Source organism: Sciurus carolinensis, chromosome 16 (assembly GCF_902686445.1).
Source record: "Sciurus carolinensis chromosome 16, mSciCar1.2, whole genome shotgun sequence".
NCBI classification, from domain to species: Eukaryota; Metazoa; Chordata; class Mammalia; order Rodentia; family Sciuridae; genus Sciurus; species Sciurus carolinensis.
In genome coordinates this window covers 38810178-38822781 of record NC_062228.1, presented here as the reverse complement: position 1 = coordinate 38822781, position 12604 = coordinate 38810178, and the positions used below count along the sequence as shown (strand labels likewise).

Here is a 12604-nt window from a genome sequence, read left to right as displayed (position 1 = left end):
CTCAGAGAGAGATGGTTGGTGGCTACCCCCACTGAACTATCCTGCACATCTCCAAAACTGCTTCTAGGGCATTTGCACTTAGTGTCTTATTTCGGGAGTTCTGATGAAATCTGGAGGAATATCACATTTCTAGAAAGACTGAAGTCATATTCAAACACACACACACACACACACACACACACACACACATTCGCCTCCCCAGCAAAAGTTCCTTTCCCTCTGAGCAGCAAGCTTCTCAATATTAGGGGCTACTCACTAGGGCTCAGCAGGGGGTCCCTGGACAAACACAGAGCACTAGTTGTCAAGAAATATTGAAAGAGCCAGAAGCAGCAAAGTCAAGGTCAGATGAGATTGTGAGCCCTGTCACCACCACCTACTGGGCTACCAGGCAACAGAGCTACACCAGGCCAAGACCTAATCTTAATCTTTAAACAGAAAAAAGGTCATAGACATCCCTATTTCCAAAACACATGAGCATAAACATCACATATTGCTCTCATTTAATCTCAGGCATAAAATAATGCCAGACTCATTCATTCCTCAAATATTTACCAAGCACCTACTAGGTACAGGCCCTGTGCTTGAAGCAGTACTGCAAATTTTCAAGGATAAAACTCAAAATCCAAAGTCACTGCTGTCTTTCTTGCAATGTTCTAACATGCCCATCACATTATCATCCTACAACTCAGATTATCATACTTTCCTTTGTGTCAGATGAATTCAGCCAGAAAGCTGTAAGGGTAAGGGTGCAGCTCTGCTGGACTTAAAACCACAGCCAAAAGTTCATGAAAAACACTGTTGTGCTTCCCACTGTGACCACGTGAAGCCCATTGTTGAAATGCAGTAGTCATTGGGGGGAGGTGTCATGCATTCCCAAACAGAAAAGGAGAGTCACGAACTAACACTTTTGCATGAAGTAAGCTCAAGATCAACCATTCCCTAGAGCCCTCCCACCCCCCACCCAGCATCCTCTAAATACTGGGAATGGATAGAATATTTCCAACAGTGCATACAAATATGTAAAATCAACTAAGACTTTTCTCTCCATTGGAGAAAGAACAAATAACTATCCATGCTTTGTGTTCTGTATCAAGAACTATCAGAAGGTTCCTGGTACCAAAGTCCACTTATCCTGGTGGGGAGGAGGCAGAGAGAGTACAGCCTGACCCCTTATTAGCAATTATGTGCCAACTAACGTCTGAGCCTGGGAGACTCAGGGAGTGCCCAAGACTGTCTCTGAGAAACAGGAAAGCAGATCCTGCCTTTAGAAAACACCAGGGAAGGCCAAGAGTACCTATGCTAGGATTCTTCCCAAACAACGTGTGACCGAAAAGAATGAAGGGAAAAGGATCTAAAAACATATTCCCTTGTATACCCCATTTTCTTCCAACTCCATGATGGAAAAATTCATTTTTAATGCAAAAAGGAGTTATTGATTAATTTAGCTTTTCCTCTAATCCCAAGCAAAGGCTGTGCACATGAGTAGACCTGCACCCTGAAACCATTGCCTTCTTCAGCAGAAATGAAAACTCCCGTCTTGCCATACAATGCAGGCCTTGGGTTTGAGAAGTTACACATAATTAAGCTGTGGGTGTAGCTGCCAGAATGCACAAGGCACTACCAAAAACATGTATGTATGTAAGAAAAAAGAAGTTTCAACATACCTAATGCCTCCTCCCATCTCTATCTTCTCTCTCAATTTACCACTTCTCCCAATGACAATATCATATTTTAGTTATAATTGCAAATATTTTTCTCCACCTGACCTGACCTCAGGCTTACTAAAAATTCCAGTTCCCTTCAAGGAGCAATCTTTTGATGATTACATTTTAAGTGGTAGTGAGGAATGCAAGACTGGGAGACACAGGGACAGGCACATGCATCCTTTCTCCATCCATTTTTCAGGTATGTGGCTTGTATAAGTTGCTTATCTTTACTGATGCTCAGTTTCTTTGTCTTCAAAGTGGATTTCTGAGAAGATTTAACATGATAAAGGGTAGAAAGCTCTTACCCTCAGGAGGGGTTGGCAAACATTCCCAGTTTAGGGTCAGTTGATAAATATTTTTGACTTTGCAGGGTGGCGACAACTACCCAACTCTGCCACTGTATAGCTTGAGAGCAACCACAGACCAGGCGTAAATGAATGGACATGCCTGAGAGCCAATAAAACTTTATCGACAGACCCTGAAATTGGAATTTCACATAATTTTCATGTATCATGAAACTTTTTAAGAAGTTTTTCAACCATTTAAAAATGTAGAAGCCATTCTAAGCTAGCAGACCATATAAAGATGGGCAGAACCATAATCAGAGCCACCGCACACATATTAGGATGGCTCTAATTATAGAAATGAAAATATAACAAGTGTCGGCAAGGATGTGGAGGAAGTGGAACCTGGAGTAGGACTGGCGGTGATGTAACATGGCGGAAAACGGCATGGCCATTGCCAAAAAACTAACAATAGAACTTCCATATGAACCAGTGATTCCACTTCTGGGTGGATCCCCAAAAGAAATGAAAGTCAGTCTTGAAGAAACATGTCAGCCCAGGCTCACGGCAGCACTATTCACAATAGCTATGAGTGGAAGCCACCCAAGTGTCCATCCATGAGTGCATGGATAAACAAAATGTGGTATATACCTACAAGGGGGTGTTATCTGACCTTTAAAAAGAAAGAAATCCTTCCATGTGCTATAGTACGGATGAACCTTGAGGACATTATGCTAAGCAAAATGCAATAGCTTCAAAGAATAAATATCATATGGTTCCCCTTATATGAAATACCTATGGTAGACAAATTCATAGAGACAGGCAGTAGGACAGCCAGTGCTGGTGTGGGGGGTGGGGAAAACGAGGAGTTGTCAATTGGGTATAACATTGCAGTTTGGGAAGATCAAGAGTATTAGAGATGGACGGTGGTGATGCTTGCACAATGGTGTGATTGTATTTAATGTCATCAGACATGTTAAACTGTATACTTTAAAATGACCAAGATAGTAAACTTTATATTATAGTAAACTTTATGTTTTCTTGAAATTCTTAAATATCCAAAAAGGAAAGCAGGCAGTGTGCTCTTGACCGACAGGCCATAACTGACCAATCCTTGGCCTGGGGGCATAAAAACAGCACAGTAAACACCTCCAAAAGGGGGAAATGAATGGAGAGGGTATCAGGATTACATGAGAAAAGAGTGTTCCAAGGCACATAAAGATATTTCTAAGACTTACTCTTTCAAGCCTTGCCAAGTACCCACCCTGGAGCCAGTAATCATCTGGGCATAGACACAGAAATAAAGAGAGAAACATCCCTGAGCCTTACAATCCAAACTTTCCATCCTCACACCACCGTCCAAAGGAAGACTGGCTGTTCGTGTTGATGGGCACATGCTGGGATGCCCGGGAGGGGAGGGGCTATGGACCAGGGGTAGGGGGCAGTTAGGCCACTCAGGCACTTACATGGCTCCTGCATGGAGGTACACCCTCCTTGGAGTGGTCAATGATCTTGTCAGGGACAGAAAAGTTCAATGACTACAAGGGTGAGTGTAATTATATGTTGTCGCTGACTAGCAGTGGTTACGATGGTACAATTACACATGTAATTTATCAGCAAGATACTTGCATACATAATAAACCAAAAGCAAAACATTAAATTTCAGTGGAAGCTAAAAATATAAAACTGGGCTGTGATGCCGAGCACACTCACTTACAAAGGGATGGAAGAGCGAAACCACCAGTGTCCAAGAGCAGGCTATTCCCACCCACAGTGACCACGTGGCTTCCATCCCAGAAATGCATGCCCCACACACCAAGTAAATCCCAAACCCCCAGTGGTGTGTCAACAGTGTGCCTTTGCAAAGGAAACGGGACTGAGACACTGGCTTAAGAAACTCACCAGCCTTTCTGACACCCTCTGAACTTGCTAACCAAGGTCCCCTGGGGTTCTGGGGAGACCACATGCCTGGCAATGTCTGAGGATTCCTAGCCCTGGTATGAGCCAGAGGAAAAAAATCTAATTATCTGAAAATAGTCTATACATTCATTGATCTTGAGTCAAGATGGAGAAAAGAAAAGAGACTACTGAATAGAAAAAATGAAAATAATAACTCACATTTATTCAATGCCTACTTTGAGTCACTGTTTTAAGTGCATCACACAGTATGATCTATTGCACTGCCAATGTTGTCATTCCCAGTTTACAGATGAGAAAACTAAGGTGTAAGTCCATTGACACATGCTCCTGTAGTGAGTGATTGCTGAGCCAGCATTCCAACCTAGGAAATCTGACTCCAGAGCTTTTGTTACACGTTTCCTGGCCTGGAGTGGCAACTAATTAATCTTTTTCCTCTTTATTAGTTTTTGGTTGGTACTGCCATGATGTAATAATTTGACAGTCAAGGATGGGGTGACCAGAACCATTCCCATCACTGGGATCTGTTTCCCAGTAGATGGGTTCATTGCACACACCATGCCTGGGCTTGGGGGTCCCAGAGTCTCAGTCTGTCTGCTAAAGATGGTTGACTCTACATGACTGAATAGTGCCCAGTCAAAACGATTAAGCAAGATAAGTCTGAAGAGGACACACCAGAGCCTTTAAAATTCATGAACTATACGGTATGTTACAGTCCCGCTCAGGAGATGGTCATCTGGTTGCATGAAGAGGATGGGAGGCCCAGTTTTCTGATCCTCATGAATTCTTCACCCATGCTATATTTTGAAAGAGGTTACCTTCTCCTACTCTGCCTCCAAGTCTTCAGTCCAGGTCATCTGTATGTATGCCCTGGGAGACTTTTAAGCATATTTTTACAACAAAGTGGTTTGTAGTTTCCAGAGATTGCCTAGCATGACATTAGACATGTTTTTATTCTCTGTTAAAAAAAAAAATGAACAGATCGTAAGAATGCCTTTCTATACCATTTTGGGAAATTTTAAAAATAAAAATGGGGGGGCTAATGAGTAAAGAGATGCCAAAATAGGTATTTTCTTTGGCCAACTGGGCCCACTACTCTAAGATTTATGTTAGAGCTTGATAGTCCTATCTACCACCTGTCCATCCATTCATCTATCCACCTACCCACCCATCCACCCATCCACTCATTCATCTATCCACCTACCCACCCACCCATCCACCCATCTATCCACCTACTCAATCATCCATCTACCCATCCATCTACCCATCCACTCACTAATCCTTCCACTTACCATTATATTCTTCATTGAGAACCTACTGTGTCACAGGCGCCATTCCAGGAACTAGGGAACTAACACTGAACAAAACATGAAAGGTCCCAATCCTCACCAGGCACACCATTGCAGTAGGGGAAACAGACCAGAAATAACTAAAGAAGGAGGAGGTCACCAACATGCTTTCCTGCACCACACACTGCAACGTGTTTGAAATCTTACTAACACAAAGGTAAATTAAATCCATTTGCTCATTTGTTGTTATCATCAAAGATCAGTTGTAAAAACAAACAAGAGTGTCTCATATGGAAAATGTTAATGGTTCAAAAATGTATTCCAATGTGGCAGAATCATCTGAGGGTAAATACTGCAGGCAATATTTTTATGACAAAGCTTTATTTCTCATCTTCTCTATCCTTGATTTAAATATATACATGTATGTGGGTGCACACGTATCAAGATTCAAGTATTTCAATATAAATTTTGTATTCAAAATACTTTTCCTGATTTCAGTTGATTGCATATTTGGAGCCAATGTTGCAACAGTAATTTTTGTTCTGAATCAAAAACAAGGAGGTCTCTCCCTCTCTCCCTTTCTCCCTCTCTCCCTCTCTTTCTCTCTGCCATGCTCAACACCATGTCCTTCCTCCCCCTCTTCCCTGCCCAACTGCCAACCCTCTAGCCCTAAGAAGCCCAAATATCCAAGCCGCTTTCAGAGCTGAATGGTATCAAGAGCAAAACCTGTTTCTTCCCATTTATTTTCTTGCTGAAGGTTTCTGGGGCTGTTGAGGGCTGAGGCTCTGGCTAAAGCTACATCACAAAGGCCCCCGGATAGAAGGACAAACCTTCCCACTTCGCCTGGAGTGTGTAATTGTTTGAATACATCTCTCCAGCACTACAATAATGTCATCCTTGGTTGACACAGATTTTAAAGCCCTTTGAAAAGGTGGAATGTTATCAATCATGAGTGTGATTATAATGGGATTTAAGTGGAAAGATCCAGGCCCTCACTGGGGCCAGACTCCGTGGCAGAGGAGGAGGGAGAAAGAAGAGGACCGTATTTCAGCCAAGCAAAGGAAGCAGTGTGTGCCGGCATCCACCCATCCTGTCTCCCAAAGCCGAAGATGTCCAAGAAGCACCACAAAACTCTGCAACTCCAACAGGAAGCCCCCCAAACACTCCAACATACCTGCTGTGTCTGCGTCACATCAGACCAGTGATTCTCTGAAAAAAGCTGATTGAGTACCCTCCCCAGGAGATACCTGGCAATTTCTGGAGATGCATTGGTTGTCAAGGTGGGAGAAAGGGTGTGCTCCTGACCTCTCATAGGTAAAGGCCAGGGATGCTACTAAACCTCCTGCGATACACATGACAGCTTCCCACACCAAAGAATTATCCAGCCCAAAATGTCAATAGAGCCAATACTGACAGAGAATCCCCATGTCAGACCCAGACAGGTTGGGTCAAAGCTAGGGAAGGTAAGCATGGATCGGAGAGAGGCTGGGAAAGTGGTAAGACACTGCTTCTCTGGTTCCGCCACCCCTCCTGTGTGCCAGCAGACTAAGGCAGGTGACTGAAGAACGGACAAAACAGGGGAGGAAAGAAAAGCAACTTCGAGCCAAATTACTTACTCTTTTGCCTTTTGATCTGAAATGCACCTTCTTTATTACACGTCTGAAGGGCCTGGAAACCCAGCCTTTTTTTTTTTTTTTTTTTTTTTTTGATTCAAGGCAAAATAACCCTGGCCCAACAAAAACAGAATAATCTCCGTGGCAGATCGCTGGGACTGTCAAGCCTCCTGCCTGACAAATCACAACGGTGCCTACAAATGTAGAATTCACCCATCAAGCCCAATCACATGTCTAGGATTACTAAGGCAAAGAATTGTGAATTTCATTAAATATGTTAAAGGGGAAAAAATCAGCTTTGAAAAATAGTAATCCTGTCTTTCAACAAAAATATTATAGGAAGCTATGAATTTGGTAGATCCGAATAGGATGTTGGTACATGTTTTACTAAGGTAATATAATGGCACACTATTATTAGATCACATTAATCATTACTGTGCCAACGGCACTGACAGCCCCACTGAAAAGGATTGAAAGGCCTGGTAATGGATATAAATTACCCATTGTGTGATAAAAGGATTTTTACTAAGAAGGTAAGAATAAAACAGCAAATTTCTAATATAACTGTTGTGTAAAAACCAAAATAAAAGTAATCCTCGGTCAGTAATATCCACAAAATCAGAAGTAAGCACTTTTCCAACAAGATAAAGTCACAATAAAAAAATATATATTCAGTACAATATAAAATTAATTTCTGAGTGCATAATTCCACTATCAATTTCCCTGGTTTATGGAGTGACCTCAGAGATGCATGGTCAGGAGAAGGTGGGCTCCGCTAATTAGATCTGAGGGTGAGTTTACAGAGATATCAGGGGCAGCCTCAGAGGGGGTCACAGAAGGCATCAAATCCACGTACCGCCCTTCCTGCTGTATTTTATTTTAAGTTGTTATCAGTCTCTAGGGCGGGAATCTGCTCCATCCCTGAGTTTGAGATCTTGAATCTGATTGAGATGATAAACACAGAGTTGCACTGGGACGGGTTTCCTCCCAGACTGGGCCATCCCACTGAATCACAGGGTGAGTGATGGAGAAAGGAAGGCATCCAGGTGGCTCTCACATGGGATCACCTGGCTTCCAGCATCCTCACCAGCTCACCTGCTCTGACTCCAGGTTGCCAGCTGGTGAACGGCAACTCAAGGTGTCAATCGAGAGAGAAAGAAGTCGCCCTTTTAGGATTTGGCCCCGTTCTGAGCCTCTGGAGCACATCTTGGCTCTGCATGTTCACTCCACCCAGCCCAGCAGACCTGGAACCCATTCTACCTCCCAGAGCCCTTTGAGTCTGGAAGTTTCTCTGCAGGCCCTTGTCCCTCAGAGTAAAAGGGAGTACCTGGGAAGACTCTTTACTCAGCACAGGGACAAACAACCCCAAAGAAGACAGCCTGGACTCCCCGACATACGCACAGACAGACACCATTTCAACAAGCTACAAAGCAATGTATCCTTACCGGGCAAGTCTTAAAGCAATGGGGCTCCCTCCTGGGTGAAGGATATTCTTAAAGCCGTGGTGGTCAGGAACTGCAAAAATAAGACCTGTTAGAAACTTTAAATGTCAAACACATCGACTTCAATAAGCATTCATCAAGGTAACAACTTGCTGGGTTACTTGAGAGCCTAAAAATATTAAATAGACCCACTGCTCAATTCTTTGAGCAATTTATAAAATGAGAACTATGTGACCTTGGCTGCAGTGAGCCAAATTTGCTTAGCTCCTTTTAGGTGGGAAATCACCACTTGCAAAAAAAAAAAAAGAAAAAAAAAATGGGACCAAGGCCTCCAACCATCTCTTCTTTAGATGGGACAGAAGAAATAAGAGCAAGTAAGGACTGGCTCCTTGTCTCCTTCTCTCTCTTGGGATTCTGAGACTAAGAAACGTGCAAGTACTCAAGGTTCCTTGTTTTCTCCCTGATTTATGGAGCCCCCTACCGTAGAGCAAAATTTGACCCAAATTTCAATTGGCCAAACCCATTCAGTGGCCAGGGAAATACTCAATGGATCCAAAACAGGAATCTGCAACCGACCAAAGCTCAGGGATGTTGTGTTTGGCATCAAAGCCCTCTCTCCTGAACCAAGACCAGGAAAGCGGCAGCCAGTTAGATTTTCTACTTTTTACTCTGTGTTATAAATGAAATCAGTCCCACGTAGATGATCTCATCTACTAGGGCATGTGCGGGTGAGATAAGGCATAGCGGGAAGCTGGAGTGCTTTCCACTGTGGCTCCAGAGTCATTGGCTCAGATGGTCAGGCCAACCCCCAACCTGTGATTTCCAGCACCCCTTGTCCGGTGTAATCCAGAATCTAATTTGTTTTGCCATCTCACAGAAGGGACTTTATAGGACAAGCAAAAGTCCTCCCCTGATGGATGGTATTTTGACAAAGCTGAAGTTGTACATTCAGATCAGAGAAGCAGAATTCCAGTATGGATTCAAGGATGCTGATCTGCAAATGCAGAATCAGAAGATGCATTTGGAGGACCCACCGTAGCAGCCTCAGCTCAAGAAGTCCGAACTTAAAACCTCACTTTGCAAGACTCCATGCAACTCTAAGACTGATTTCTGGCAACCAAACAGGTGTTTGCTGACTGCATGCTAAAAGTGTTGCTCGAAAGGGCACCAAGGATGCCACTGTTTGTAAACAAATTTCTACCTGCCTGCCTGAGACATAGAGCAAAACTTCACATCTCCATCTGCAACAAGGAACAAAATTCTAAGTCTGGTGTCTCTCTTTTCTCTCTATCTCTGTCTCTCTTTCTCTTTCTCCTCCCCAGATCAGATTACCTCTTGCATTTCACCCTTTTTCTGTATTGTTCAACATTTAAATCTAAAGAGTGAGAGACAAATGCTCACTGCTACATTTTCCGAGGTTCTGACTTAGCACTGAGCAGAACAGGTCCCCAGCCCCCTACGGGCTCTGAAAAGACTTATCTGCTTTGCTCACATACTTTGAGTTCAGGGATGGGGAGGAAGGGGGAGCACAGACTGAGATTTTATATCCAGGATCATGACTTGCAAAATTCTAGGCTGATTCTCCAGGGGCTGTTCACTTAGAAGCTTTATAAATTCTGATGACGGGAGAACACACGGAAAGCAACTTCATGGAGAGACGTCCCACACTGGTTTGTCCTCTGCACCATACCCTTGATCAGAGGCTCACATCTCCCACAATGTACACGAGGCAGTGATGACAGTTAATCCCTCAGGTTGTGTACCCTGAATCAAGAAAGGACCCAGCACCCGCCTGGTGGCTACGCTCCAGGCTGTTTGGGGGGCTCTCCAAAGGCTGCTGACCTGCGTAGGCAAGGTTAGTGCCACCCACTAGCATGGGTAGAAGCTACACTGGAACCCTGGGAAAAGAAACTGAGTCGCTCCCATTTGTGCCTTTCTGAGCCCATCTAAATAGGAGAGGCTTCTGTTGTCTGATATCATTAGAGTCACTGCAGGTCCTGAAAAGGTGGCAGGATCCTACCACTGATGCTCTCTGGACTTAGGTAAGGAGAGAAAAAGTACCAACACAGTAATTCTGTCTTCCTCAGTGAAAGAAATGGCTCTTTTGGTGCAAGTAAGTAACTCACGTTTAGAGGGAACAGCGTCAAGGGCATCAACTGCCTCCCCAAGGACCCCACGCTGAAGGTACACAGGGAAGCAGCACCACACAGGAGCCACTGCCCACAAGCCCAGGTGGGTACAGCACCCACCAGATCAGAGGAAGGGTGACGGGAGGCGGATTACAGAGGCAGCAGGAAGCCTAGCATGCGCCAAGGAGTTAGGCAGGGCAGCAGCCGTGGGGGTGTTTCAGTGTCTCAAATCCCACTCCCTAGAAAGCAATGGCCCCAGTTTCTCCTTTAAAACACAGGTGAGGCACACACACAGCCACCCTCAGCCACAGAAGTCCAGGTGTGAATGAGTTTAGGGGATCCATTCATTCCAGGACTCAGATTGCTGTGAGCCCCTGGTGTGAGCCAGACCCTGTTGTAGGGTAGGGGACATCAGGTCTGCCACCAGGTGTGTAAATGACTCATGGTGTCGTTTCCATGAGACTGCCGAATGCACAGGCAGCCAAGAGAGCAGGTCCAAGGAGAAGCACCAGGAGCGTGACCAGAGAGGGCATGGGGTCCAGGAGGAGACCCAGCAGGGCAGATGCGACTTTGAGAAGAGGATGAGAGAAGGAGGAGAGGGCAGGGAGGCTCTTGAATTCCCCTGTCTTGGGTGGATCCTGTCGAGGGAAGGCAAGGAGCACAGGGTGCTGGGAGGGGAGGTGGGAAACAGGGCCATTGTACAGATTGACGCATTCCCCAGGTGCCTGAGGAAAGGAAGGAGGAAAGGAGACCACCGAGAGAGGGAGGGAGAGAGAGACTCTGAAGGCACACTGGGGACAGCAGGAAAACATGGGGACAACAACAAAAAGAGGAGACAAGAGGCAGCCCTGGCAGCTCTGTCCCACCCTGGCACACAGTGGCCACAGGGCAGTTTATGCACCGCCATCCCTGGGAACTCTGCAGGCAGAGCTGTGCCACCCCTAAGCCCAGCCCTGGTCAGTGAACACCCTGAAGAACACAGAGCCACAGGTGGCCCTGCTCTAGCACCTCTGGCACAGGACAGGGAAGGCCAAGCGGGCCTGATGGGGGAGAGAGGCCAGCACTGCCCTCCCAAGTCCTCCCAGACCCAGTCAACTTGGATGGTCCAAGTGGAGCCTGAGAAACTCAAGGGGCAAGAGCCCAGCCTCCCAGACTGGGCCCCGAGGGTGCCAAGGGAGAAGGTGATTTTCAAGTCCAGAGGTGAGCAAAGATGGGCACCCTGCCATCACCTGGGCCCTCTGAAATAAGGCCGCGTTTAACAGCAAGAGCCTGCCTCTGGCCAGCAGGCTGCCTCCTCGTGGCCACCGCACACCTGTTTCTTGCTCTATACCACGGCAACCTGAAGGACAGAGGACCAACAGCAAGTAACCCTCACCAAGGACACACCAGCACCTGGCACCATGCTGGGCACCAAGCTGAGATGGGCCTGGGCCTGCGTGTGGGGCAGGGGCCCTGGTGGACCCACCTCCCAGTTCCTCCCCTCTGACAGGGTCCCAGAGCCCAGGAATGCTGGGGGCAGGGAGGACAAAGGGAAGCGGGATTAGGAGGGGGGAAGGAACAGGGAGGGGGGACGGGAAAAGGAAAGGATAGATGGAAAGCGGAGGTGGAAGGGAGGGAGTTAAAATGGAAGGATGGAGTGACCTGGTGGAAGAGGGAAGGATGGGACCGAGGGAGGGAGTCGTGGGAAGGACAGGAGGGAGAGAGGACGGACGGGAAGAGAAGGTGCGATGAAGGATGGAGGTGCAAAGCAAGGGTGGGTTCACCGCCCCCTCCCTAGTGCTGTCCCCCTCCCCCACAAGATGCAGGCTCTGCTCCCCAAGAGAGGGAGGGTTACCCTTCCCAGGGGCTGCAGAGCCAGGGAAGGCCGGGGCAGCTGGGAACCAGGTAAACTACTTTCCTTCCAGGAAAGAACCAGGAAGGAAAGATTCTGAGAAAAAGCCAACCAGAGACCTTCAGCCCTCTGCCCAGAGAAGGGTGCAGCTGACAGGCTCAGGAGGGGAGACACATCTGGGTGCCCAGCAACCTCGCCCCAGATCACACCAAGGTGACACATGTGAGCCTTACTCCTCTGAGGCACAGGCTCTTCCTGACACAAAGCACAGAGCCCCTTCCCAGAGGGTGCTTCCTGAAGGCCTCCACTATCCCCTCAGACTCACTGTCTGAGTCTTCCCGGCAGCCCAGAGCTCAGCATTCTGAAGCTCCACTAGGAACAAGGACCCTGCCA

The 12604-nt window shown here is 46.4% G+C and overlaps 1 protein-coding gene across 6 annotated transcripts in view; it reads right to left on the bottom strand.

Annotated features, from left to right (window-relative positions):
* The window catches only part of Znf536 (zinc finger protein 536), a 431720-nt gene that overhangs the window by 369270 nt on the left and 49846 nt on the right, over positions 1-12604 (bottom strand). For all 6 annotated transcript variants that reach the window (XM_047529031.1, XM_047529029.1, XM_047529033.1 and 3 more), the window contains one exon: positions 8255-8324. The gene's annotated coding sequence lies outside the window, so the exon portion shown is untranslated. The remainder of the gene's footprint in view (positions 1-8254; positions 8325-12604) is intronic.